At 45.3% G+C, this 22987-nt stretch overlaps 16 non-coding genes across 16 annotated transcripts; all 16 read right to left on the reverse strand.

Moving 5' to 3' along the window:
• Positions 1-2572: 2572 nt before the first annotated feature.
• On the reverse strand, positions 2573-2763 carry LOC141219011 (U2 spliceosomal RNA). Its single transcript, XR_012287639.1, has one exon. It is a non-coding gene; the product is annotated as a U2 spliceosomal RNA (small nuclear RNA).
• A 1115-nt stretch (positions 2764-3878) lies between these two features.
• Positions 3879-4069, reverse strand: LOC141219162 (U2 spliceosomal RNA). The gene has a single exon (XR_012287791.1). It is a non-coding gene; the product is annotated as a U2 spliceosomal RNA (small nuclear RNA).
• Positions 4070-5184: 1115 nt separating this feature from the next.
• On the reverse strand, positions 5185-5375 carry LOC141219013 (U2 spliceosomal RNA). Its single transcript, XR_012287640.1, has one exon. It is a non-coding gene; the product is annotated as a U2 spliceosomal RNA (small nuclear RNA).
• A 1115-nt stretch (positions 5376-6490) lies between these two features.
• On the reverse strand, positions 6491-6681 carry LOC141219147 (U2 spliceosomal RNA). Its single transcript, XR_012287777.1, has one exon. It is a non-coding gene; the product is annotated as a U2 spliceosomal RNA (small nuclear RNA).
• A 1115-nt stretch (positions 6682-7796) lies between these two features.
• On the reverse strand, positions 7797-7987 carry LOC141219014 (U2 spliceosomal RNA). Its single transcript, XR_012287641.1, has one exon. It is a non-coding gene; the product is annotated as a U2 spliceosomal RNA (small nuclear RNA).
• A 1115-nt stretch (positions 7988-9102) lies between these two features.
• LOC141219015 (U2 spliceosomal RNA) lies at positions 9103-9293 on the reverse strand. The gene has a single exon (XR_012287642.1). It is a non-coding gene; the product is annotated as a U2 spliceosomal RNA (small nuclear RNA).
• A 1115-nt stretch (positions 9294-10408) lies between these two features.
• LOC141219148 (U2 spliceosomal RNA) lies at positions 10409-10599 on the reverse strand. Its single transcript, XR_012287778.1, has one exon. It is a non-coding gene; the product is annotated as a U2 spliceosomal RNA (small nuclear RNA).
• A 1115-nt stretch (positions 10600-11714) lies between these two features.
• On the reverse strand, positions 11715-11905 carry LOC141219016 (U2 spliceosomal RNA). The gene has a single exon (XR_012287643.1). It is a non-coding gene; the product is annotated as a U2 spliceosomal RNA (small nuclear RNA).
• A 1115-nt stretch (positions 11906-13020) lies between these two features.
• On the reverse strand, positions 13021-13211 carry LOC141219017 (U2 spliceosomal RNA). Its single transcript, XR_012287644.1, has one exon. It is a non-coding gene; the product is annotated as a U2 spliceosomal RNA (small nuclear RNA).
• A 1115-nt stretch (positions 13212-14326) lies between these two features.
• On the reverse strand, positions 14327-14517 carry LOC141219019 (U2 spliceosomal RNA). Its single transcript, XR_012287646.1, has one exon. It is a non-coding gene; the product is annotated as a U2 spliceosomal RNA (small nuclear RNA).
• A 1115-nt stretch (positions 14518-15632) lies between these two features.
• LOC141219020 (U2 spliceosomal RNA) lies at positions 15633-15823 on the reverse strand. Its single transcript, XR_012287647.1, has one exon. It is a non-coding gene; the product is annotated as a U2 spliceosomal RNA (small nuclear RNA).
• Positions 15824-16938: 1115 nt separating this feature from the next.
• On the reverse strand, positions 16939-17129 carry LOC141219143 (U2 spliceosomal RNA). The gene has a single exon (XR_012287773.1). It is a non-coding gene; the product is annotated as a U2 spliceosomal RNA (small nuclear RNA).
• A 1115-nt stretch (positions 17130-18244) lies between these two features.
• LOC141219021 (U2 spliceosomal RNA) lies at positions 18245-18435 on the reverse strand. The gene has a single exon (XR_012287648.1). It is a non-coding gene; the product is annotated as a U2 spliceosomal RNA (small nuclear RNA).
• Positions 18436-19550: 1115 nt separating this feature from the next.
• Positions 19551-19741, reverse strand: LOC141219137 (U2 spliceosomal RNA). Its single transcript, XR_012287767.1, has one exon. It is a non-coding gene; the product is annotated as a U2 spliceosomal RNA (small nuclear RNA).
• Positions 19742-20856: 1115 nt separating this feature from the next.
• Positions 20857-21047, reverse strand: LOC141219022 (U2 spliceosomal RNA). Its single transcript, XR_012287649.1, has one exon. It is a non-coding gene; the product is annotated as a U2 spliceosomal RNA (small nuclear RNA).
• A 1115-nt stretch (positions 21048-22162) lies between these two features.
• Positions 22163-22353, reverse strand: LOC141219196 (U2 spliceosomal RNA). The gene has a single exon (XR_012287820.1). It is a non-coding gene; the product is annotated as a U2 spliceosomal RNA (small nuclear RNA).
• Between the last annotated feature and the right edge of the window lie 634 nt (positions 22354-22987).

Raw genomic sequence — 22987 nt, forward strand, 5'->3', positions numbered from 1 at the left:
AAAAAGACACATCTTGGGGATCGGATGCAGTAGGGTACACCCGGGCTGGACTCACACTGCAGTCACTTAAAGAGGAAAAGGATGGTTCAGTTTTCTTCTTTTTCTTCACTGAAGCGCCTCCATCTTCATCTGAACTATAATCCCGCCGCTGGGGGTCAAAGTCCCCCTGACCTCCCTCCTCCTCAAGGTCAGAAACGACATCGCTCCAGGCCACATGCGGTGTTCTGGTCAGATCAGACTCCTCTTCCCCCTGCAATGTAACCATCATGTCTGGAATTTCAGCCTCCAGATCCTCCACCGGGGCCACTTCCATGCCTATACGATCATCAGTTATTGTCTCAGACTCACTGACATCTGAAGCCACAGACGCGGCCCTCTGCACCGGTGGCTCAGGTGCCAGCTCCATATTTCCTCTTACATTCACACGAACCAGTTCTGGAAAAGCAACCCGAGCCTCCTCCTCATCCAGGAAAGCCAGAGTAGATATCGGAGCAGTCGGAGTTGGAGCAGTCGGAGTTGTAGCTGTGGGTGCAGGAGATTCATTTCTTCTCCTTCCCCTTCCCGCTGCCCCTGCATATGAACCAGGATGGAATATACAGTCTCTGAAGGCATGCCCCTTCTCTCCGCAGAGATTACAGACTATTTCATTTTTGCAATTATTGGAAGAATGACCCACCTCATTGCACTTCCTGCAAATAATCTGTCTGATGTCGCATGCTTCCTGAGTATGGCCATACCTCCTACAATGACGACAAAACCTGGGCGCATTGGGGAAGAACAGGTAACCCCGCTCACTCCCAATGGAAAAATTTGATGGAGGATAATGTATACCCCCTGGTTCATCAGGACTTTCCCGGAACTTGACCATGAAACGATATTTACCGGTCCATAGTTCCTCCTCATTCATGACTTTTACTGCCACCTTGGTAATATAGCAGTGCCTATTTAGAAAGGCATAAATCAAAGCCAAGTCCACATGTGGGTTGTACATGAAAACAGTCAGAGGTACCTCTTTGGAGCAATACAAGATGACAAAAGTCAGCCCATCCAAATATTGATTGTCCAGATTCTTTTTCAAACAATCATAGAAATTGTTGCAAACAGCCATAGAAGTAAATACAAGATTATACTTGCTTTTGAATTGCTGGAGGCACAAGATTTCTTCCTTCTTCACTTCAAGGAGTCCAAACAAAATCTCCTTCACCACGAAGCTGAGGGTAAAGATTCCTTCTTTGCCTTCTTCCACATCAATCTGGATTCCAAACTTCACTCGAGCCTCACCGGGCCCAGCGTATCGAATGCGTCCCATTATCGCTAGTCGTGTCTACTGGCCAACTCCTTATAGCAGCAAGTGGCTTAAGCCATAAAATGGCGATGCCACAGGGCCAAGAGTTAACGCACAGACAGCCAAATGACTAGACCCATTACAGATCTGAGCCAAAAGGCCGAGAAGCGATAACCAGAATTGGTTTCAAACTACGGAGCCACCCAAGGATCCTGAAAAGTCCATTTGTGGAGATGAGCTCCTGGACTCCCGTTAAGAAGACATGTTGTCAACCTCTAGATCCCTTACATGCCTGCACTTTTCGGCTTGCTGCTGCTGCAATCCACGCGTTTTAGATCTGCATAACTCCACCTCTTTAAACACAGCACCTTCACCCCCTGCTGTTCCCACCCGCCTCAACACCGTTGGAAGGGAGGAGAACCAATTAAGGCGGGGGGTGGGGTGGAACGAGCAGCTGTCTACCCTTAGCAGGAGGGCTCCTGATTACATACCTCTCCTGCTGCTGCTGCTGCTGGCTGTCCAGCAGCAGACTGAAGGTGGCTGCTGCTGTGCACAGGTATATAAAGGCTCAGAGCCTATTATGACACGCGCAGCCAGCGTTCCATTGCCACATTCCATCTACTGCAGGCAGGATACCTGGCTGGCTGAATGTCGCTGAGAAGCTCACAGAGACCGCCATAAGCAACAGTTTAACAGAATGCCACAGACTAATCAACCAAACTTTTTGGGTTGGGTTCTCTTTTATAGTCTGCAGGCATTAAATGAAAGAAGTCAGTGTTCCAGCAGAAGGAGACAACGTTTCAGAAAAGGCATTGTAGCAAACCAAAAAAGAAATTTTAAGCGCAGCAGAGTAACCAGCGCACATACCTGTTAGCTCAGGTGAGTTTAAAAGGCTGCTGTTGATAACAAGGGCATTTGCTAAATAGATGGTGTGTGTGCAACAATATACTGAAAGGTCAATTATATTGTGCAGCTTATCTCACCACCTGTAGTTATTTAGGTGAAAGCTCCAAAATGCTTGCCTATTATGTCTGTTTATCCAAAAGGAAGTAAAAAGGGAGAGCTAGAAAGATAGCATTGCATCACATTACATGGCAATGCAATGCACAGTTGCTGAAGTTGAACCAAAATGAGCTTGTAATCTGGCTTCTGCAACTTTGAACATGAAAAATCCAATGAGGAGAAGAAAAGCAAAGCCAAAGAGTCCATCCCCAAATCCGACAAACAAGCAAAATGAACAAAAAACATTGAATTCAATTCTTTCTGATTTTAGAAACTGCATTAAAGAAGGGGTGCACCGGTCCTGGAGATACTGCAATACCAGGTCAATGCGTGGAGTGGACAGAGCAAGCTCTTTTTCCATCTCCCTGTTCTAAAAATCCATTTAATATATGGTCCCCAGATAGGGGACGTATCAGATATTAAACTGATAAGAACAGATACTACACTTGATCTTAGCCAAAAGGCCGAGAAGCGATAACCAGAATTGGTTTCAAACTACGGAGCCACCCAAGGATCCTGAAAAGTCCATTTGTGGAGATGAGCTCCTGGACTCCCGTTAAGAAGACATGTTGTCAACCTCTAGATCCCTTACATGCCTGCACTTTTCGGCTTGCTGCTGCTGCAATCCACGCGTTTTAGATCTGCATAACTCCACCTCTTTAAACACAGCACCTTCACCCCCTGCTGTTCCCACCCGCCTCAACACCGTTGGAAGGGAGGAGAACCAATTAAGGCGGGGGGTGGGGTGGAACGAGCAGCTGTCTACCCTTAGCAGGAGGGCTCCTGATTACATACCTCTCCTGCTGCTGCTGCTGCTGGCTGTCCAGCAGCAGACTGAAGGTGGCTGCTGCTGTGCACAGGTATATAAAGGCTCAGAGCCTATTATGACACGCGCAGCCAGCGTTCCATTGCCACATTCCATCTACTGCAGGCAGGATACCTGGCTGGCTGAATGTCGCTGAGAAGCTCACAGAGACCGCCATAAGCAACAGTTTAACAGAATGCCACAGACTAATCAACCAAACTTTTTGGGTTGGGTTCTCTTTAATAGTCTGCAGGCATTAAATGAAAGAAGTCAGTGTTCCAGCAGAATGAGACAACGTTTCAGAAAAGGCATTGTAGCAAACCAAAAAAGAAATTTTAAGCGCAGCAGAGTAACCAGCGCACATACCTGTTAGCTCAGGTGAGTTTAAAAGGCTGCTGTTGATAACAAGGGCATTTGCTAAATAGATGGTGTGTGTGCAACAATATACTGAAAGGTCAATTATATTGTGCAGCTTATCTCACCACCTGTAGTTATTTAGGTGAAAGCTCCAAAATGCTTGCCTAATATGTCTGTTTATCCAAAAGGAAGTAAAAAGGGAGAGCTAGAAAGATAGCATTGCATCACATTACATGGCAATGCAATGCACAGTTGCTGAAGTTGAACCAAAATGAGCTTGTAATCTGGCTTCTGCAACTTTGAACATGAAAAATCCAATGAGGAGAAGAAAAGCAAAGCCAAAGAGTCCATCCCCAAATCCGACAAACAAGCAAAATGAACAAAAAACATTGAATTCAATTCTTTCTGATTTTAGAAACTGCATTAAAGAAGGGGTGCACCGGTCCTGGAGATACTGCAATACCAGGTCAATGCGTGGAGTGGACAGAGCAAGCTCTTTTTCCATCTCCCTGTTCTAAAAATCCATTTAATATATGGTCCCCAGATAGGGGGCGTATCAGATATTAAACTGATAAGAACAGATACTACACTTGATCTTAGCCAAAAGGCCGAGAAGCGATAACCAGAATTGGTTTCAAACTACGGAGCCACCCAAGGATCCTGAAAAGTCCATTTGTGGAGATGAGCTCCTGGACTCCCGTTAAGAAGACATGTTGTCAACCTCTAGATCCCTTACATGCCTGCACTTTTCGGCTTGCTGCTGCTGCAATCCACGCGTTTTAGATCTGCATAACTCCACCTCTTTAAACACAGCACCTTCACCCCCTGCTGTTCCCACCCGCCTCAACACCGTTGGAAGGGAGGAGAACCAATTAAGGCGGGGGGTGGGGTGGAACGAGCAGCTGTCTACCCTTAGCAGGAGGGCTCCTGATTACATACCTCTCCTGCTGCTGCTGCTGCTGGCTGTCCAGCAGCAGACTGAAGGTGGCTGCTGCTGTGCACAGGTATATAAAGGCTCAGAGCCTATTATGACACGCGCAGCCAGCGTTCCATTGCCACATTCCATCTACTGCAGGCAGGATACCTGGCTGGCTGAATGTCGCTGAGAAGCTCACAGAGACCGCCATAAGCAACAGTTTAACAGAATGCCACAGACTAATCAACCAAACTTTTTGGGTTGGGTTCTCTTTTATAGTCTGCAGGCATTAAATGAAAGAAGTCAGTGTTCCAGCAGAAGGAGACAACGTTTCAGAAAAGGCATTGTAGCAAACCAAAAAAGAAATTTTAAGCGCAGCAGAGTAACCAGCGCACATACCTGTTAGCTCAGGTGAGTTTAAAAGGCTGCTGTTGATAACAAGGGCATTTGCTAAATAGATGGTGTGTGTGCAACAATATACTGAAAGGTCAATTATATTGTGCAGCTTATCTCACCACCTGTAGTTATTTAGGTGAAAGCTCCAAAATACTTGCCTAATATGTCTGTTTATCCAAAAGGAAGTAAAAAGGGAGAGCTAGAAAGATAGCATTGCATCACATTACATGGCAATGCAATGCACAGTTGCTGAAGTTGAACCAAAATGAGCTTGTAATCTGGCTTCTGCAACTTTGAACATGAAAAATCCAATGAGGAGAAGAAAAGCAAAGCCAAAGAGTCCATCCCAAAATCCGACAAACAAGCAAAATGAACAAAAAACATTGAATTCAATTCTTTCTGATTTTAGAAACTGCATTAAAGAAGGGGTGCACCGGTCCTGGAGATACTGCAATACCAGGTCAATGCGTGGAGTGGACAGAGCAAGCTCTTTTTCCATCTCCCTGTTCTAAAAATCCATTTAATATATGGTCCCCAGATAGGGGACGTATCAGATATTAAACTGATAAGAACAGATACTACACTTGATCTTAGCCAAAAGGCCGAGAAGCGATAACCAGAATTGGTTTCAAACTACGGAGCCACCCAAGGATCCTGAAAAGTCCATTTGTGGAGATGAGCTCCTGGACTCCCGTTAAGAAGACATGTTGTCAACCTCTAGATCCCTTACATGCCTGCACTTTTCGGCTTGCTGCTGCTGCAATCCACGCGTTTTAGATCTGCATAACTCCACCTCTTTAAACACAGCACCTTCACCCCCTGCTGTTCCCACCCGCCTCAACACCGTTGGAAGGGAGGAGAACCAATTAAGGCGGGGGGTGGGGTGGAACGAGCAGCTGTCTACCCTTAGCAGGAGGGCTCCTGATTACATACCTCTCCTGCTGCTGCTGCTGCTGGCTGTCCAGCAGCAGACTGAAGGTGGCTGCTGCTGTGCACAGGTATATAAAGGCTCAGAGCCTATTATGACACGCGCAGCCAGCGTTCCATTGCCACATTCCATCTACTGCAGGCAGGATACCTGGCTGGCTGAATGTCGCTGAGAAGCTCACAGAGACCGCCATAAGCAACAGTTTAACAGAATGCCACAGACTAATCAACCAAACTTTTTGGGTTGGGTTCTCTTTTATAGTCTGCAGGCATTAAATGAAAGAAGTCAGTGTTCCAGCAGAAGGAGACAACGTTTCAGAAAAGGCATTGTAGCAAACCAAAAAAGAAATTTTAAGCGCAGCAGAGTAACCAGCGCACATACCTGTTAGCTCAGGTGAGTTTAAAAGGCTGCTGTTGATAACAAGGGCATTTGCTAAATAGATGGTGTGTGTGCAACAATATACTGAAAGGTCAATTATATTGTGCAGCTTATCTCACCACCTGTAGTTATTTAGGTGAAAGCTCCAAAATGCTTGCCTAATATGTCTGTTTATCCAAAAGGAAGTAAAAAGGGAGAGCTAGAAAGATAGCATTGCATCACATTACATGGCAATGCAATGCACAGTTGCTGAAGTTGAACCAAAATGAGCTTGTAATCTGGCTTCTGCAACTTTGAACATGAAAAATCCAATGAGGAGAAGAAAAGCAAAGCCAAAGAGTCCATCCCCAAATCCGACAAACAAGCAAAATGAACAAAAAACATTGAATTCAATTCTTTCTGATTTTAGAAACTGCATTAAAGAAGGGGTGCACCGGTCCTGGAGATACTGCAATACCAGGTCAATGCGTGGAGTGGACAGAGCAAGCTCTTTTTCCATCTCCCTGTTCTGAAAATCCATTTAATATATGGTCCCCAGATAGGGGACGTATCAGATATTAAACTGATAAGAACAGATACTACACTTGATCTTAGCCAAAAGGCCGAGAAGCGATAACCAGAATTGGTTTCAAACTACGGAGCCACCCAAGGATCCTGAAAAGTCCATTTGTGGAGATGAGCTCCTGGACTCCCGTTAAGAAGACATGTTGTCAACCTCTAGATCCCTTACATGCCTGCACTTTTCGGCTTGCTGCTGCTGCAATCCACGCGTTTTAGATCTGCATAACTCCACCTCTTTAAACACAGCACCTTCACCCCCTGCTGTTCCCACCCGCCTCAACACCGTTGGAAGGGAGGAGAACCAATTAAGGCGGGGGGTGGGGTGGAACGAGCAGCTGTCTACCCTTAGCAGGAGGGCTCCTGATTACATACCTCTCCTGCTGCTGCTGCTGCTGGCTGTCCAGCAGCAGACTGAAGGTGGCTGCTGCTGTGCACAGGTATATAAAGGCTCAGAGCCTATTATGACACGCGCAGCCAGCGTTCCATTGCCACATTCCATCTACTGCAGGCAGGATACCTGGCTGGCTGAATGTCGCTGAGAAGCTCACAGAGACCGCCATAAGCAACAGTTTAACAGAATGCCACAGACTAATCAACCAAACTTTTTGGGTTGGGTTCTCTTTTATAGTCTGCAGGCATTAAATGAAAGAAGTCAGTGTTCCAGCAGAAGGAGACAACGTTTCAGAAAAGGCATTGTAGCAAACCAAAAAAGAAATTTTAAGCGCAGCAGAGTAACCAGCGCACATACCTGTTAGCTCAGGTGAGTTTAAAAGGCTGCTGTTGATAACAAGGGCATTTGCTAAATAGATGGTGTGTGTGCAACAATATACTGAAAGGTCAATTATATTGTGCAGCTTATCTCACCACCTGTAGTTATTTAGGTGAAAGCTCCAAAATGCTTGCCTAATATGTCTGTTTATCCAAAAGGAAGTAAAAAGGGAGAGCTAGAAAGATAGCATTGCATCACATTACATGGCAATGCAATGCACAGTTGCTGAAGTTGAACCAAAATGAGCTTGTAATCTGGCTTCTGCAACTTTGAACATGAAAAATCCAATGAGGAGAAGAAAAGCAAAGCCAAAGAGTCCATCCCCAAATCCGACAAACAAGCAAAATGAACAAAAAACATTGAATTCAATTCTTTCTGATTTTAGAAACTGCATTAAAGAAGGGGTGCACCGGTCCTGGAGATACTGCAATACCAGGTCAATGCGTGGAGTGGACAGAGCAAGCTCTTTTTCCATCTCCCTGTTCTAAAAATCCATTTAATATATGGTCCCCAGATAGGGGACGTATCAGATATTAAACTGATAAGAACAGATACTACACTTGATCTTAGCCAAAAGGCCGAGAAGCGATAACCAGAATTGGTTTCAAACTACGGAGCCACCCAAGGATCCTGAAAAGTCCATTTGTGGAGATGAGCTCCTGGACTCCCGTTAAGAAGACATGTTGTCAACCTCTAGATCCCTTACATGCCTGCACTTTTCGGCTTGCTGCTGCTGCAATCCACGCGTTTTAGATCTGCATAACTCCACCTCTTTAAACACAGCACCTTCACCCCCTGCTGTTCCCACCCGCCTCAACACCGTTGGAAGGGAGGAGAACCAATTAAGGCGGGGGGTGGGGTGGAACGAGCAGCTGTCTACCCTTAGCAGGAGGGCTCCTGATTACATACCTCTCCTGCTGCTGCTGCTGCTGGCTGTCCAGCAGCAGACTGAAGGTGGCTGCTGCTGTGCACAGGTATATAAAGGCTCAGAGCCTATTATGACACGCGCAGCCAGCGTTCCATTGCCACATTCCATCTACTGCAGGCAGGATACCTGGCTGGCTGAATGTCGCTGAGAAGCTCACAGAGACCGCCATAAGCAACAGTTTAACAGAATGCCACAGACTAATCAACCAAACTTTTTGGGTTGGGTTCTCTTTTATAGTCTGCAGGCATTAAATGAAAGAAGTCAGTGTTCCAGCAGAAGGAGACAACGTTTCAGAAAAGGCATTGTAGCAAACCAAAAAAGAAATTTTAAGCGCAGCAGAGTAACCAGCGCACATACCTGTTAGCTCAGGTGAGTTTAAAAGGCTGCTGTTGATAACAAGGGCATTTGCTAAATAGATGGTGTGTGTGCAACAATATACTGAAAGGTCAATTATATTGTGCAGCTTATCTCACCACCTGTAGTTATTTAGGTGAAAGCTCCAAAATACTTGCCTAATATGTCTGTTTATCCAAAAGGAAGTAAAAAGGGAGAGCTAGAAAGATAGCATTGCATCACATTACATGGCAATGCAATGCACAGTTGCTGAAGTTGAACCAAAATGAGCTTGTAATCTGGCTTCTGCAACTTTGAACATGAAAAATCCAATGAGGAGAAGAAAAGCAAAGCCAAAGAGTCCATCCCAAAATCCGACAAACAAGCAAAATGAACAAAAAACATTGAATTCAATTCTTTCTGATTTTAGAAACTGCATTAAAGAAGGGGTGCACCGGTCCTGGAGATACTGCAATACCAGGTCAATGCGTGGAGTGGACAGAGCAAGCTCTTTTTCCATCTCCCTGTTCTAAAAATCCATTTAATATATGGTCCCCAGATAGGGGACGTATCAGATATTAAACTGATAAGAACAGATACTACACTTGATCTTAGCCAAAAGGCCGAGAAGCGATAACCAGAATTGGTTTCAAACTACGGAGCCACCCAAGGATCCTGAAAAGTCCATTTGTGGAGATGAGCTCCTGGACTCCCGTTAAGAAGACATGTTGTCAACCTCTAGATCCCTTACATGCCTGCACTTTTCGGCTTGCTGCTGCTGCAATCCACGCGTTTTAGATCTGCATAACTCCACCTCTTTAAACACAGCACCTTCACCCCCTGCTGTTCCCACCCGCCTCAACACCGTTGGAAGGGAGGAGAACCAATTAAGGCGGGGGGTGGGGTGGAACGAGCAGCTGTCTACCCTTAGCAGGAGGGCTCCTGATTACATACCTCTCCTGCTGCTGCTGCTGCTGGCTGTCCAGCAGCAGACTGAAGGTGGCTGCTGCTGTGCACAGGTATATAAAGGCTCAGAGCCTATTATGACACGCGCAGCCAGCGTTCCATTGCCACATTCCATCTACTGCAGGCAGGATACCTGGCTGGCTGAATGTCGCTGAGAAGCTCACAGAGACCGCCATAAGCAACAGTTTAACAGAATGCCACAGACTAATCAACCAAACTTTTTGGGTTGGGTTCTCTTTTATAGTCTGCAGGCATTAAATGAAAGAAGTCAGTGTTCCAGCAGAAGGAGACAACGTTTCAGAAAAGGCATTGTAGCAAACCAAAAAAGAAATTTTAAGCGCAGCAGAGTAACCAGCGCACATACCTGTTAGCTCAGGTGAGTTTAAAAGGCTGCTGTTGATAACAAGGGCATTTGCTAAATAGATGGTGTGTGTGCAACAATATACTGAAAGGTCAATTATATTGTGCAGCTTATCTCACCACCTGTAGTTATTTAGGTGAAAGCTCCAAAATGCTTGCCTAATATGTCTGTTTATCCAAAAGGAAGTAAAAAGGGAGAGCTAGAAAGATAGCATTGCATCACATTACATGGCAATGCAATGCACAGTTGCTGAAGTTGAACCAAAATGAGCTTGTAATCTGGCTTCTGCAACTTTGAACATGAAAAATCCAATGAGGAGAAGAAAAGCAAAGCCAAAGAGTCCATCCCCAAATCCGACAAACAAGCAAAATGAACAAAAAACATTGAATTCAATTCTTTCTGATTTTAGAAACTGCATTAAAGAAGGGGTGCACCGGTCCTGGAGATACTGCAATACCAGGTCAATGCGTGGAGTGGACAGAGCAAGCTCTTTTTCCATCTCCCTGTTCTGAAAATCCATTTAATATATGGTCCCCAGATAGGGGACGTATCAGATATTAAACTGATAAGAACAGATACTACACTTGATCTTAGCCAAAAGGCCGAGAAGCGATAACCAGAATTGGTTTCAAACTACGGAGCCACCCAAGGATCCTGAAAAGTCCATTTGTGGAGATGAGCTCCTGGACTCCCGTTAAGAAGACATGTTGTCAACCTCTAGATCCCTTACATGCCTGCACTTTTCGGCTTGCTGCTGCTGCAATCCACGCGTTTTAGATCTGCATAACTCCACCTCTTTAAACACAGCACCTTCACCCCCTGCTGTTCCCACCCGCCTCAACACCGTTGGAAGGGAGGAGAACCAATTAAGGCGGGGGGTGGGGTGGAACGAGCAGCTGTCTACCCTTAGCAGGAGGGCTCCTGATTACATACCTCTCCTGCTGCTGCTGCTGCTGGCTGTCCAGCAGCAGACTGAAGGTGGCTGCTGCTGTGCACAGGTATATAAAGGCTCAGAGCCTATTATGACACGCGCAGCCAGCGTTCCATTGCCACATTCCATCTACTGCAGGCAGGATACCTGGCTGGCTGAATGTCGCTGAGAAGCTCACAGAGACCGCCATAAGCAACAGTTTAACAGAATGCCACAGACTAATCAACCAAACTTTTTGGGTTGGGTTCTCTTTTATAGTCTGCAGGCATTAAATGAAAGAAGTCAGTGTTCCAGCAGAAGGAGACAACGTTTCAGAAAAGGCATTGTAGCAAACCAAAAAAGAAATTTTAAGCGCAGCAGAGTAACCAGCGAACATACCTGTTAGCTCAGGTGAGTTTAAAAGGCTGCTGTTGATAACAAGGGCATTTGCTAAATAGATGGTGTGTGTGCAACAATATACTGAAAGGTCAATTATATTGTGCAGCTTATCTCACCACCTGTAGTTATTTAGGTGAAAGCTCCAAAATGCTTGCCTAATATGTCTGTTTATCCAAAAGGAAGTAAAAAGGGAGAGCTAGAAAGATAGCATTGCATCACATTACATGGCAATGCAATGCACAGTTGCTGAAGTTGAACCAAAATGAGCTTGTAATCTGGCTTCTGCAACTTTGAACATGAAAAATCCAATGAGGAGAAGAAAAGCAAAGCCAAAGAGTCCATCCCCAAATCCGACAAACAAGCAAAATGAACAAAAAACATTGAATTCAATTCTTTCTGATTTTAGAAACTGCATTAAAGAAGGGGTGCACCGGTCCTGGAGATACTGCAATACCAGGTCAATGCGTGGAGTGGACAGAGCAAGCTCTTTTTCCATCTCCCTGTTCTAAAAATCCATTTAATATATGGTCCCCAGATAGGGGACGTATCAGATATTAAACTGATAAGAACAGATACTACACTTGATCTTAGCCAAAAGGCCGAGAAGCGATAACCAGAATTGGTTTCAAACTACGGAGCCACCCAAGGATCCTGAAAAGTCCATTTGTGGAGATGAGCTCCTGGACTCCCGTTAAGAAGACATGTTGTCAACCTCTAGATCCCTTACATGCCTGCACTTTTCGGCTTGCTGCTGCTGCAATCCACGCGTTTTAGATCTGCATAACTCCACCTCTTTAAACACAGCACCTTCACCCCCTGCTGTTCCCACCCGCCTCAACACCGTTGGAAGGGAGGAGAACCAATTAAGGCGGGGGGTGGGGTGGAACGAGCAGCTGTCTACCCTTAGCAGGAGGGCTCCTGATTACATACCTCTCCTGCTGCTGCTGCTGCTGGCTGTCCAGCAGCAGACTGAAGGTGGCTGCTGCTGTGCACAGGTATATAAAGGCTCAGAGCCTATTATGACACGCGCAGCCAGCGTTCCATTGCCACATTCCATCTACTGCAGGCAGGATACCTGGCTGGCTGAATGTCGCTGAGAAGCTCACAGAGACCGCCATAAGCAACAGTTTAACAGAATGCCACAGACTAATCAACCAAACTTTTTGGGTTGGGTTCTCTTTTATAGTCTGCAGGCATTAAATGAAAGAAGTCAGTGTTCCAGCAGAAGGAGACAATGTTTCAGAAAAGGCATTGTAGCAAACCAAAAAAGAAATTTTAAGCGCAGCAGAGTAACCAGCGCACATACCTGTTAGCTCAGGTGAGTTTAAAAGGCTGCTGTTGATAACAAGGGCATTTGCTAAATAGATGGTGTGTGTGCAACAATATACTGAAAGGTCAATTATATTGTGCAGCTTATCTCACCACCTGTAGTTATTTAGGTGAAAGCTCCAAAATGCTTGCCTAATATGTCTGTTTATCCAAAAGGAAGTAAAAAGGGAGAGCTAGAAAGATAGCATTGCATCACATTACATGGCAATGCAATGCACAGTTGCTGAAGTTGAACCAAAATGAGCTTGTAATCTGGCTTCTGCAACTTTGAACATGAAAAATCCAATGAGGAGAAGAAAAGCAAAGCCAAAGAGTCCATCCCAAAATCCGACAAACAAGCAAAATGAACAAAAAACATTGAATTCAATTCTTTCTGATTTTAGAAACTGCATTAAAGAAGGGGTGCACCGGTCCTGGAGATACTGCAATACCAGGTCAATGCGTGGAGTGGACAGAGCAAGCTCTTTTTCCATCTCCCTGTTCTAAAAATCCATTTAATATATGGTCCCCAGATAGGGGACGTATCAGATATTAAACTGATAAGAACAGATACTACACTTGATCTTAGCCAAAAGGCCGAGAAGCGATAACCAGAATTGGTTTCAAACTACGGAGCCACCCAAGGATCCTGAAAAGTCCATTTGTGGAGATGAGCTCCTGGACTCCCGTTAAGAAGACATGTTGTCAACCTCTAGATCCCTTACATGCCTGCACTTTTCGGCTTGCTGCTGCTGCAATCCACGCGTTTTAGATCTGCATAACTCCACCTCTTTAAACACAGCACCTTCACCCCCTGCTGTTCCCACCCGCCTCAACACCGTTGGAAGGGAGGAGAACCAATTAAGGCGGGGGGTGGGGTGGAACGAGCAGCTGTCTACCCTTAGCAGGAGGGCTCCTGATTACATACCTCTCCTGCTGCTGCTGCTGCTGGCTGTCCAGCAGCAGACTGAAGGTGGCTGCTGCTGTGCACAGGTATATAAAGGCTCAGAGCCTATTATGACACGCGCAGCCAGCGTTCCATTGCCACATTCCATCTACTGCAGGCAGGATACCTGGCTGGCTGAATGTCGCTGAGAAGCTCACAGAGACCGCCATAAGCAACAGTTTAACAGAATGCCACAGACTAATCAACCAAACTTTTTGGGTTGGGTTCTCTTTTATAGTCTGCAGGCATTAAATGAAAGAAGTCAGTGTTCCAGCAGAAGGAGACAACGTTTCAGAAAAGGCATTGTAGCAAACCAAAAAAGAAATTTTAAGCGCAGCAGAGTAACCAGCGCACATACCTGTTAGCTCAGGTGAGTTTAAAAGGCTGCTGTTGATAACAAGGGCATTTGCTAAATAGATGGTGTGTGTGCAACAATATACTGAAAGGTCAATTATATTGTGCAGCTTATCTCACCACCTGTAGTTATTTAGGTGAAAGCTCCAAAATGCTTGCCTAATATGTCTGTTTATCCAAAAGGAAGTAAAAAGGGAGAGCTAGAAAGATAGCATTGCATCACATTACATGGCAATGCAATGCACAGTTGCTGAAGTTGAACCAAAATGAGCTTGTAATCTGGCTTCTGCAACTTTGAACATGAAAAATCCAATGAGGAGAAGAAAAGCAAAGCCAAAGAGTCCATCCCCAAATCCGACAAACAAGCAAAATGAACAAAAAACATTGAATTCAATTCTTTCTGATTTTAGAAACTGCATTAAAGAAGGGGTGCACCGGTCCTGGAGATACTGCAATACCAGGTCAATGCGTGGAGTGGACAGAGCAAGCTCTTTTTCCATCTCCCTGTTCTAAAAATCCATTTAATATATGGTCCCCAGATAGGGGACGTATCAGATATTAAACTGATAAGAACAGATACTACACTTGATCTTAGCCAAAAGGCCGAGAAGCGATAACCAGAATTGGTTTCAAACTACGGAGCCACCCAAGGATCCTGAAAAGTCCATTTGTGGAGATGAGCTCCTGGACTCCCGTTAAGAAGACATGTTGTCAACCTCTAGATCCCTTACATGCCTGCACTTTTCGGCTTGCTGCTGCTGCAATCCACGCGTTTTAGATCTGCATAACTCCACCTCTTTAAACACAGCACCTTCACCCCCTGCTGTTCCCACCCGCCTCAACACCGTTGGAAGGGAGGAGAACCAATTAAGGCGGGGGGTGGGGTGGAACGAGCAGCTGTCTACCCTTAGCAGGAGGGCTCCTGATTACATACCTCTCCTGCTGCTGCTGCTGCTGGCTGTCCAGCAGCAGACTGAAGGTGGCTGCTGCTGTGCACAGGTATATAAAGGCTCAGAGCCTATTATGACACGCGCAGCCAGCGTTCCATTGCCACATTCCATCTACTGCAGGCAGGATACCTGGCTGGCTGAATGTCGCTGAGAAGCTCACAGAGACCGCCATAAGCAACAGTTTAACAGAATGCCACAGACTAATCAACCAAACTTTTTGGGTTGGGTTCTCTTTTATAGTCTGCAGGCATTAAATGAAAGAAGTCAGTGTTCCAGCAGAAGGAGACAACGTTTCAGAAAAGGCATTGTAGCAAACCAAAAAAGAAATTTTAAGCGCAGCAGAGTAACCAGCGCACATACCTGTTAGCTCAGGTGAGTTTAAAAGGCTGCTGTTGATAACAAGGGCATTTGCTAAATAGATGGTGTGTGTGCAACAATATACTGAAAGGTCAATTATATTGTGCAGCTTATCTCACCACCTGTAGTTATTTAGGTGAAAGCTCCAAAATGCTTGCCTAATATGTCTGTTTATCCAAAAGGAAGTAAAAAGGGAGAGCTAGAAAGATAGCATTGCATCACATTACATGGCAATGCAATGCACAGTTGCGGAGGTTGAACCAAAATGAGCTTGTAATCTGGCTTCTGCAACTTTGAACATGAAAAATCCAATGAGGAGAAGAAAAGCAAAGCCAAAGAGTCCATCCCCAAATCCGACAAACAAGCAAAATGAACAAAAAACATTGAATTCAATTCTTTCTGATTTTAGAAACTGCATTAAAGAAGGGGTGCACCGGTCCTGGAGATACTGCAATACCAGGTCAATGCGTGGAGTGGACAGAGCAAGCTCTTTTTCCATCTCCCTGTTCTAAAAATCCATTTAATATATGGTCCCCAGATAGGGGACGTATCAGATATTAAACTGATAAGAACAGATACTACACTTGATCTTAGCCAAAAGGCCGAGAAGCGATAACCAGAATTGGTTTCAAACTACGGAGCCACCCAAGGATCCTGAAAAGTCCATTTGTGGAGATGAGCTCCTGGACTCCCGTTAAGAAGACATGTTGTCAACCTCTAGATCCCTTACATGCCTGCACTTTTCGGCTTGCTGCTGCTGCAATCCACGCGTTTTAGATCTGCATAACTCCACCTCTTTAAACACAGCACCTTCACCCCCTGCTGTTCCCACCCGCCTCAACACCGTTGGAAGGGAGGAGAACCAATTAAGGCGGGGGGTGGGGTGGAACGAGCAGCTGTCTACCCTTAGCAGGAGGGCTCCTGATTACATACCTCTCCTGCTGCTGCTGCTGCTGGCTGTCCAGCAGCAGACTGAAGGTGGCTGCTGCTGTGCACAGGTATATAAAGGCTCAGAGCCTATTATGACACGCGCAGCCAGCGTTCCATTGCCACATTCCATCTACTGCAGGCAGGATACCTGGCTGGCTGAATGTCGCTGAGAAGCTCACAGAGACCGCCATAAGCAACAGTTTAACAGAATGCCACAGACTAATCAACCAAACTTTTTGGGTTGGGTTCTCTTTTATAGTCTGCAGGCATTAAATGAAAGAAGTCAGTGTTCCAGCAGAAGGAGACAACGTTTCAGAAAAGGCATTGTAGCAAACCAAAAAAGAAATTTTAAGCGCAGCAGAGTAACCAGCGCACATACCTGTTAGCTCAGGTGAGTTTAAAAGGCTGCTGTTGATAACAAGGGCATTTGCTAAATAGATGGTGTGTGTGCAACAATATACTGAAAGGTCAATTATATTGTGCAGCTTATCTCACCACCTGTAGTTATTTAGGTGAAAGCTCCAAAATGCTTGCCTAATATGTCTGTTTATCCAAAAGGAAGTAAAAAGGGAGAGCTAGAAAGATAGCATTGCATCACATTACATGGCAATGCAATGCACAGTTGCGGAGGTTGAACCAAAATGAGCTTGTAATCTGGCTTCTGCAACTTTGAACATGAAAAATCCAATGAGGAGAAGAAAAGCAAAGCCAAAGAGTCCATCCCCAAATCCGACAAACAAGCAAAATGAACAAAAAACATTGAATTCAATTCTTTCTGATTTTAGAAACTGCATTAAAGAAGGGGTGCACCAGTCCTGGAGATACTGCAATACCAGGTCAATGCGTGGAGTGGACAGAGCAAGCTCTTTTTCCATCTCCCTGTTCTAAAAATCCATTTAATATATGGTCCCCAGATAGGGGACGTATCAGATATTAAACTGATAAGAACAGATACTACACTTGATCTTAGCCAAAAGGCCGAGAAGCGATAACCAGAATTGGTTTCAAACTACGGAGCCACCCAAGGATCCTGAAAAGTCCATTTGTGGAGATGAGCTCCTGGACTCCCGTTAAGAAGACATGTTGTCAACCTCTAGATCCCTTACATGCCTGCACTTTTCGGCTTGCTGCTGCTGCAATCCACGCGTTTTAGATCTGCATAACTCCACCTCTTTAAACACAGCACCTTCACCCCCTGCTGTTCCCACCCGCCTCAACACCGTTGGAAGGGAGGAGAACCAATTAAGGCGGGGGGTGGGGTGGAACGAGCAGCTGTCTACCCTTAGCAGGAGGGCTCCTGATTACATACCTCTCCTGCTGCTGCTGCTGCTGGCTGTCCAGCAGCAGACTGAAGGTGGCTGCTGCTGTGCACAGGTATATAAAGGCTCAGAGCCTATTATGACACGCGCAGCCAGCGTTCCATTGCCACATTCCATCTACTGCAGGCAGGATACCTGGCTGGCTGAATGTCGCTGAGAAGCTCACAGAGACCGCCATAAGCAACAGTTTAACAGAATGCCACAGACTAATCAACCAAACTTTTTGGGTTGGGTTCTCTTTTATAGTCTGCAGGCATTAAATGAAAGAAGTCAGTGTTCCAGCAGAAGGAGACAACGTTTCAGAAAAGGCATTGTAGCAAACCAAAAAAGAAATTTTAAGCGCAGCAGAGTAACCAGCGCACATACCTGTTAGCTCAGGTGAGTTTAAAAGGCTGCTGTTGATAACAAGGGCATTTGCTAAATAGATGGTGTGTGTGCAACAATATACTGAAAGGTCAATTATATTGTGCAGCTTATCTCACCACCTGTAGTTATTTAGGTGAAAGCTCCAAAATGCTTGCCTAATATGTCTGTTTATCCAAAAGGAAGTAAAAAGGGAGAGCTAGAAAGATAGCATTGCATCACATTACATGGCAATGCAATGCACAGTTGCTGAAGTTGAACCAAAATGAGCTTGTAATCTGGCTTCTGCAACTTTGAACATGAAAAATCCAATGAGGAGAAGAAAAGCAAAGCCAAAGAGTCCATCCCCAAATCCGACAAACAAGCAAAATGAACAAAAAACATTGAATTCAATTCTTTCTGATTTTAGAAACTGCATTAAAGAAGGGGTGCACCGGTCCTGGAGATACTGCAATACCAGGTCAATGCGTGGAGTGGACAGAGCAAGCTCTTTTTCCATCTCCCTGTTCTAAAAATCCATTTAATATATGGTCCCCAGATAGGGGACGTATCAGATATTAAACTGATAAGAACAGATACTACACTTGATCTTAGCCAAAAGGCCGAGAAGCGATAACCAGAATTGGTTTCAAACTACGGAGCCACCCAAGGATCCTGAAAAGTCCATTTGTGGAGATGAGCTCCTGGACTCCCGTTAAGAAGACATGTTGTCAACCTCTAGATCCCTTACATGCCTGCACTTTTCGGCTTGCTGCTGCTGCAATCCACGCGTTTTAGATCTGCATAACTCCACCTCTTTAAACACAGCACCTTCACCCCCTGCTGTTCCCACCCGCCTCAACACCGTTGGAAGGGAGGAGAACCAATTAAGGCGGGGGGTGGGGTGGAACGAGCAGCTGTCTACCCTTAGCAGGAGGGCTCCTGATTACATACCTCTCCTGCTGCTGCTGCTGCTGGCTGTCCAGCAGCAGACTGAAGGTGGCTGCTGCTGTGCACAGGTATATAAAGGCTCAGAGCCTATTATGACACGCGCAGCCAGCGTTCCATTGCCACATTCCATCTACTGCAGGCAGGATACCTGGCTGGCTGAATGTCGCTGAGAAGCTCACAGAGACCGCCATAAGCAACAGTTTAACAGAATGCCACAGACTAATCAACCAAACTTTTTGGGTTGGGTTCTCTTTTATAGTCTGCAGGCATTAAATGAAAGAAGTCAGTGTTCCAGCAGAAGGAGACAACGTTTCAGAAAAGGCATTGTAGCAAACCAAAAAAGAAATTTTAAGCGCAGCAGAGTAACCAGCGCACATACCTGTTAGCTCAGGTGAGTTTAAAAGGCTGCTGTTGATAACAAGGGCATTTGCTAAATAGATGGTGTGTGTGCAACAATATACTGAAAGGTCAATTATATTGTGCAGCTTATCTCACCACCTGTAGTTATTTAGGTGAAAGCTCCAAAATGCTTGCCTAATATGTCTGTTTATCCAAAAGGAAGTAAAAAGGGAGAGCTAGAAAGATAGCATTGCATCACATTACATGGCAATGCAATGCACAGTTGCTGAAGTTGAACCAAAATGAGCTTGTAATCTGGCTTCTGCAACTTTGAACATGAAAAATCCAATGAGGAGAAGAAAAGCAAAGCCAAAGAGTCCATCCCCAAATCCGACAAACAAGCAAAATGAACAAAAAACATTGAATTCAATTCTTTCTGATTTTAGAAACTGCATTAAAGAAGGGTTGCACCGGTCCTGGAGATACTGCAATACCAGGTCAATGCGTGGAGTGGACAGAGCAAGCTCTTTTTCCATCTCCCTGTTCTAAAAATCCATTTAATATATGGTCCCCAGATAGGGGACGTATCAGATATTAAACTGATAAGAACAGATACTACACTTGATCTTAGCCAAAAGGCCGAGAAGCGATAACCAGAATTGGTTTCAAACTACGGAGCCACCCAAGGATCCTGAAAAGTCCATTTGTGGAGATGAGCTCCTGGACTCCCGTTAAGAAGACATGTTGTCAACCTCTAGATCCCTTACATGCCTGCACTTTTCGGCTTGCTGCTGCTGCAATCCACGCGTTTTAGATCTGCATAACTCCACCTCTTTAAACACAGCACCTTCACCCCCTGCTGTTCCCACCCGCCTCAACACCGTTGGAAGGGAGGAGAACCAATTAAGGCGGGGGGTGGGGTGGAACGAGCAGCTGTCTACCCTTAGCAGGAGGGCTCCTGATTACATACCTCTCCTGCTGCTGCTGCTGCTGGCTGTCCAGCAGCAGACTGAAGGTGGCTGCTGCTGTGCACAGGTATATAAAGGCTCAGAGCCTATTATGACACGCGCAGCCAGCGTTCCATTGCCACATTCCATCTACTGCAGGCAGGATACCTGGCTGGCTGAATGTCGCTGAGAAGCTCACAGAGACCGCCATAAGCAACAGTTTAACAGAATGCCACAGACTAATCAACCAAACTTTTTGGGTTGGGTTCTCTTTTATAGTCTGCAGGCATTAAATGAAAGAAGTCAGTGTTCCAGGAGAAGGAGACAACGTTTCAGAAAAGGCATTGTAGCAAACCAAAAAAGAAATTTTAAGCGCAGCAGAGTAACCAGCGCACATACCTGTTAGCTCAGGTGAGTTTAAAAGGCTGCTGTTGATAACAAGGGCATTTGCTAAATAGATGGTGTGTGTGCAACAATATACTGAAAGGTCAATTATATTGTGCAGCTTATCTCACCACCTGTAGTTATTTAGGTGAAAGCTCCAAAATGCTTGCCTAATATGTCTGTTTATCCAAAAGGAAGTAAAAAGGGAGAGCTAGAAAGATAGCATTGCATCACATTACATGGCAATGCAATGCACAGTTGCTGAAGTTGAACCAAAATGAGCTTGTAATCTGGCTTCTGCAACTTTGAACATGAAAAATCCAATGAGGAGAAGAAAAGCAAAGCCAAAGAGTCCATCCCCAAATCCGACAAACAAGCAAAATGAACAAAAAACATTGAATTCAATTCTTTCTGATTTTTGAAACTGCATTAAAGAAGGGGTGCACCGGTCCTGGAGATACTGCAATACCAGGTCAATGCGTGGAGTGGACAGAGCAAGCTCTTTTTCCATCTCCCTGTTCTAAAAATCCATTTAATATATGGTCCCCAGATAGGGGACGTATCAGATATTAAACTGATAAGAACAGATACTACACTTGATCTTAGCCAAAAGGCCGAGAAGCGATAACCAGAATTGGTTTCAAACTACGGAGCCACCCAAGGATCCTGAAAAGTCCATTTGTGGAGATGAGCTCCTAGACTCCCGTTAAGAAGACATGTTGTCAACCTCTAGATCTCTTACATGCCTGCACTTTTCGGCTTGCTGCTGCTGCAATCCACGCGTTTTAGATGTGCATAACTCCACCTCTTTAAACACAGCACCTTCACCCCCTGCTGTTCCCACCCGCCTCAACACCGTTGGAAGGGAGGAGAACCAATTAAGGCGGGGGGTGGGGTGGAACGAGCAGCTGTCTACCCTTAGCAGGAGGGCTCCTGATTACATACCTCTCCTGCTGCTGCTGCTGCTGGCTGTCCAGCAGCAGACTGAAGGTGGCTGCTGCTGTGCACAGGTATATAAAGGCTCAGAGCCTATTATGACACGCGCAGCCAGCGTTCCATTGCCACATTCCATCTACTGCAGGCAGGATACCTGGCTGGCTGAATGTCGCTGAGAAGCTCACAGAGACCGCCATAAGCAACAGTTTAACAGAATGCCACAGACTAATCAACCAAACTTTTTGGGTTGGGTTCTCTTTTATAGTCTGCAGGCATTAAATGAAAGAAGTCAGTGTTCCAGCAGAAGGAGACAACGTTTCAGAAAAGGCATTGTAGCAAACCAAAAAAGAAATTTTAAGCGCAGCAGAGTAACCAGCGCACATACCTGTTAGCTCAGGTGAGTTTAAAAGGCTGCTGTTGATAACAAGGGCATTTGCTAAATAGATGGTGTGTGTGCAACAATATACTGAAAGGTCAATTATATTGTGCAGCTTATCTCACCACCTGTAGTTATTTAGGTGAAAGCTCCAAAATGCTTGCCTAATATGTCTGTTTATCCAAAAGGAAGTAAAAAGGGAGAGCTAGAAAGATAGCATTGCATCACATTACATGGCAATGCAATGCACAGTTGCTGAAGTTGAACCAAAATGAGCTTGTAATCTGGCTTCTGCAACTTTGAACATGAAAAATCCAATGAGGAGAAGAAAAGCAAAGCCAAAGAGTCCATCCCCAAATCCGACAAACAAGCAAAATGAACAAAAAACATTGAATTCAATTCTTTCTGATTTTAGAAACTGCATTAAAGAAGGGGTGCACCGGTCCTGGAGATACTGCAATACCAGGTCAATGCGTGGAGTGGACAGAGCAAGCTCTTTTTCCATCTCCCTGTTCTAAAAATCCATTTAATATATGGTCCCCAGATAGGGGACATATCAGATATTAAACTGATAAGAACAGATACTACACTTGATCTTAGCCAAAAGGCCGAGAAGCGATAACCAGAATTGGTTTCAAACTACGGAGCCACCCAAGGATCCTGAAAAGTCCATTTGTGGAGATGAGCTCCTGGACTCCCGTTAAGAAGACATGTTGTCAACCTCTAGATCCCTTACATGCCTGCACTTTTCGGCTTGCTGCTGCTGCAATCCACGCGTTTTAGATCTGCATAACTCCACCTCTTTAAACACAGCACCTTCACCCCCTGCTGTTCCCACCCGCCTCAACACCGTTGGAAGGGAGGAGAACCAATTAAGGCGGGGGGTGGGGTGGAGCGAGCAGCTGTCTACCCTTAGCAGGAGGGCTCCTGATTACATACCTCTCCTGCTGCTGCTGCTGCTGGCTGTCCAGCAGCAGACTGAAGGTGGCTGCTGCTGTGCACAGGTATATAAAGGCTCAGAGCCTATTATGACACGCGCAGCCAGCGTTCCATTGCCACATTCCATCTACTGCAGGCAGGATACCTGGCTGGCTGAATGTCGCTGAGAAGCTCACAGAGACCGCCATAAGCAACAGTTTAACAGAATGCCACAGACTAATCAACCAAACTTTTTGGGTTGGGTTCTCTTTTATAGTCTGCAGGCATTAAATGAAAGAAGTCAGTGTTCCAGCAGAAGGAGACAACGTTTCAGAA

The sequence above is a fragment of the Phyllobates terribilis genome, unplaced genomic scaffold (genome assembly GCF_046119375.1).
Source record: "Phyllobates terribilis strain yellow unplaced genomic scaffold, ASM4611937v1 Scaffold_255__1_contigs__length_2797608, whole genome shotgun sequence".
Lineage (NCBI taxonomy): Eukaryota > Metazoa > Chordata > Amphibia > Anura > Dendrobatidae > Phyllobates > Phyllobates terribilis.